This window comes from Aptenodytes forsteri, unplaced genomic scaffold (assembly GCF_000699145.1).
Source record: "Aptenodytes forsteri isolate BGI_AS27 unplaced genomic scaffold, ASM69914v1 Scaffold15, whole genome shotgun sequence".
Classification (NCBI taxonomy): Eukaryota; Metazoa; Chordata; class Aves; order Sphenisciformes; family Spheniscidae; genus Aptenodytes; species Aptenodytes forsteri.
Window position 1 is genome coordinate 2026203 of NW_008795129.1, and position 4512 is coordinate 2030714.

General features: G+C 49.1%; 1 protein-coding gene across 2 annotated transcripts in view; it reads left to right on the top strand.

Annotated features, from left to right (window-relative positions):
- LOC103897582 (dual specificity protein phosphatase 13-like) overlaps positions 1-4512 on the top strand; it is a 24627-nt gene that overhangs the window by 9985 nt on the left and 10130 nt on the right. The window contains exon 1 of one of the 2 annotated variants that reach the window (XM_009277639.2): positions 2096-3587. The exons of the other annotated variant lie outside the window; for it this stretch is intronic. The gene's annotated coding sequence lies outside the window, so the exon portion shown is untranslated. Of the gene's footprint in view, positions 1-2095; positions 3588-4512 lie in introns of those variants that run through there. 2 annotated transcript variants of the gene reach the window in all.

Consider the following 4512-nt stretch of genomic DNA (forward strand, 5'->3'; position numbering starts at 1 on the left):
AGACCCCCAGGGCCGGGACCAGGACCCCCAGGGCCGGGACCGGGGCCAGGACACCCGGGGCCGGCGCAGTGCTGCCGTTCGAAAATAACTCCTACCGGCTTATAAGCCCCTGATAATTTTCACTGATGCCCAATAACCTTTGCAAGTTTTCTTCGGTTTTCTTTTATTTTTTAGAAGGGTACAAGGGAAGCGTCGCTCTGGCTGGGGAGGAGGAGTAAACCTTCGGTTAACTCAAAGCCCCCGACCTCTCTGATTTTTGTAGGTAATTTGATGTATACGCTCAGGTCAATGCCAGTTTAACTCGTACAGTACATTTCACATTTTTCATCCATCCAACCAGTGCAGTTTCTTCTGTATCAGTAACAGCTCCCTTTAAAAGCCAGTCAGGAGTATACCGTCTGTATTTTTAAATCACTCAAGATTGCTTTCTTCTGCCATCTTCTGGCAATATGAAAAATCACAGCGTTTCAGTAACAGCAGTGCTGCTGTGCTGCTCTAAGGCAAGGGCTGTCAGTAAAGGCAGGGTATAATTACATCAGTTGGCATAATTGGTAAAAAAATATAGCCCTTCTTGCTTATTTGAAAGCTTGCCTAATTCTTCCAGCTCTACCAGTTGATCTAGTAGCAGCGGCTCCGGGGTTATCCCAGGGCAAAATCTCTGTTTTGTAGACCTTGTGTTTCCTGAATGTCTGTAACAGCAAAGGAGAGTTGCATAACGTGTGAGACTTTATCGTTTTATAACAGGACTTCAGTGAGCGTACCCTAAATATTTTGAAGAGAGTCCTTTTTGCCAGTTTTGCTCTCGGCTCTTCGTAGCTCCTTGACAAAAGACATCTTTGTTTCCTCTGAAATCACAGGAAGACCTTGTCCGATGGGCACGTAAAGATTTTCCTTCTACTGCAACAACTATTTCTTTCTGATCCGTCAATGTAAACACCACAAATCACGCCAAAGCACCTTGCGTTATTTGCTTAATTGTAAAACAAAACATTTTCAGTATTTTGTTAAAAATGTATGTAAGATTTAGATAAGATTAAATTATGGTTTCTCGGGGTTTTTTTCCTCTTTTTTTCCCCTTTTCCTGCAATCCCCACTCTCCCGTCACAATAGCGTTTCCCACATAGTTTTGCTAAAAATATGAAAGTAGTGTATGACAATTAAAAAAGGAAAAAATCCAAAAGGAGAAAATGCCAATATTTTTCTTTAAAATAAACTCAAAATTCAAAGCCGGTGAGAAAAACTACTCGCAAAATTCCAGCCTGCAAAGATAACATAAATAAAAGCTGTTCAAAGCTTTGTTCATTTTCACTAGCACCAGCAAAAATGACTGCTTGGGATGCCAGGCATTGGAGAGAAAGGATGTTAATGCTATTTATAGCTCACGGATGGCTCCCATTACCATTGTACCTGAGAAGCTCGCAGTCCTTAATGTATTCCTGCTCACAGCAACTTTCTCAAGCAGAGGACAGCCTTCCCAGGGCTGTGCTGGAGGCACTGGGGTTTGCTTTGGGAAAATGGACTGTTATATTTGCAGCCTGTTCCCAAGCTGTCTATTATAAACCGCCTCCAGCAGGCAGAACCTCCAGCAAGGCTGCACCCCTCCCTGATACCTGTGCTTGACTCACCCTCTTGGGAGCCATGAGGCTGCTGCTTTGCTGGAGGTTCTTCCTCCCTCCATCACCCTACCGGCTTCGGCATCGATCTACAGTCCACACCAAGCCTCAGGAAGAATCAGCATCAGAAAAACAACAGCATAAAACCCGACAAGATAAAGGTGAAAAAAACCCTTCAAAAACTTGCAGGCACATGACAACCCTTGCTCCTGCCCTGCCTGACCAGCCGCACGACTCAGGGGGCATCAACATGATATCTGGGGAGTAGGGCAGCACCGCGCTGCCGGCTCCTCGCAGAGACAGCGCAGCGGCGGGGCCTGCCAGGGAAACTCCTTCCCACAAGCCAGCAAATGGCAGGGCAAGCTCTCCCAGTGACCCTGGGACTGGACATCTCACGGAGCAGCAAGCGTGTCCCCCCTGCCCTTGGCCCCTCATCCGTCACAGCCCGGAGAGGTGGCTGCGCACGCCGCTTGACCCACACCCCCTGACTAGGCAGCTCCCTGGTTGCTCGCACTCTGCTTTACCTGGTACCCCAATACCAGGGAGGAGCAAAAATAAACCCCCCAGCTTTATTTCTTCAAATTCAAGATAAGAAATTAATCAGACACACAATCTAAAGTTTGCAAGAGAAAGTAAACCCCAGTTCTAGGTGTTAGTATCTCCTCTTAGCTGTTCTCATACACCTCATCAGTGGTCAATTCCTTTGATACAAACTATCACCCTACTTAAAAGATGACAATTAAAAAAAGAAAATAATGATTTTAAAGTCAGCAATTAAAAAATCTAAAGAAAAAATATCCTGCTCTGCCCCAACAAAGCTGAGTGTCCCTTGAAAGCTCTGTGATGTGCCTGAAAAAATTTAAGTGCCAAGATAGATCTTCCACTGTAGAGTTTTGACGTCTTTTTGCTCTTGATTCTGCTGCAAAGAGTTTGTACAGCTTTGTCAACCTTAGAAAAAGGTGCCTTTCTCGTATGTACCCTTTCAAGCAAGGCAAGGCAAGGAGAGCACTTCACTGCTTACGTTAAAAGTGCAGGGAAAGACAGCTCAAAGATACCAATGCCAAACGACTGAGGAATATCAAAACCCCTTTACTTGTGCCTTCAAATATTCTGAAATCTTGCAAGCTTGACAGCATTGTCAATTTTGTATTGACAGCAGCAGTCAGAGAAAAATCATTTGAGAAGTAAATCAAAGAGAAGAAAAAAAAACCACTTTAATCCACAGTCACACAAATCCATACTGCCTGCAGAAGGGCAAGTGCTTTGGAGACCCTTTTAATAGCAATATATTAACATCCTTGTTTGTCTTTCCCGAAGCTTGCAAGGCATTTTTCCCCCCCCTCTTTCAGAGTCTGGTCTCTTCGACACCATTTGTGTCAGAACTGCCCATAACTTACACCTATCGACAGCCTGTGACACCGATGAAATCTCGGCGCAGCGCTGGCTGTGGCAGCGCTCACCGGACTGTTACCAGTATCAAGGTCACTTTGTTTTTCTTCCTCTCGCTGGAGCTCCTCTGCCCTCAGGGCACGGGCTGCCCAAGGAAGGCTTCTGTCTAAGCTCCTCACAAGCCACAGCCTCTCTGCTCCATTACTGGCGTTATATAAGATTAGAGTGAAGTTTCTACTCTTAGAAGCAGCTAGCTGCACGGTGACTGCGTGCTCTCCCGATTATAGCATATAGCAGAGTTATGGCTGCTGGCAGCGGGACTTAAAACTACAGCTACTTTAATTCAGGGAGAAGCATGGGCGTAGTCGAGATGTGTCAAGAAAAACAGTAGTTTTGGGGTATTTTAATTCCTAGCAGTGGTACCCTGGACAGGAGTGCCCCAGAAGAGAATTAAAGGGGAAAGCGTCACCCTAGGCATGACAGATATCCACAGCCGAGTCGGAAATTATGGTAGGAGCCTGTGGAGGGCAGCGCTGTCTTGCTGGGGATGGTGCACTGAATAGCTCAGAGATGCCAGCTGCTAAGGTAATACTTCTTTTTTTTTCCTCTCCTTTGAATCCAAAAGCTGCAGATGTAAATGCTGTCATCCTGCCACAGCCATGGCCTGTCACTGCAAGCAGGACTCCCCGTTTTTCCACCCGCCCCCCCCATTCTCCAAGCATCCTTTCCTGCAGCGTTAGTCCCGTGCGTGGGCAGGTGCCTCTTCCTCGGCTGCATGGCTCTGAAACAGGAGGCTTGGGGGAGGCAGGCTGGAGCTGGGGGGCTGGAGGCAGCATGGAGGTTCTCCCCCCTTGGAAAGATACGGTCTTGGGAAAATCTGTGCAAATCGGTTACATCGCAAAAGAAAGGAAATGCTCTCCAGGAGCACTTCCATGAGCTAGCAATAACGTCCTCTCCCCAAAAACCAGCAGGGCACAGGTGAATTTCCCTCACTAGCCTGAATCCTGCTGGCAGAGCCACGAGCCCGGCTCGGCAAGCTCCCCCCCTCTTGGGGGCTTGCCTTGTCCAAGGACGATGGTGGCCGTGTGACTTTAGATAGGGCTGCTGGAAGGAGCTGCGCGAGAGTGAGCGGTGGGAGGCCTTGCTGCGGCTCCCCACCTCACTCAGGAGCCCATCTGAGCCGAGACACTTGGGCTTCATCGCCACCTGCGCTACTTCGCAGCTCTGCCCGTGCCTGGCCAGGCACCCCCTCGACTTCCCGCTTCACCTGGGACCTGCCTCACCACCGCCGGCTCTCCCGGCTATCCGAACCCCTGTCTGAGGCTGGTTACCCTCACCTGCCCTGCCCTCTGAACTGCTCCCACTCCTGAAACAGCCTCGCCTGTCCCTGCCCTCCCCAGGTGCTCGCAGCTCCCGGGGGGGTGGTGGTGGGGTAGCGGCAGGCTGTCTCTGCCCTGCAGCAGCCCCTCCAGCCCCACGGGCAGCACTGCGCGGGGACAGGGGGCCTAAC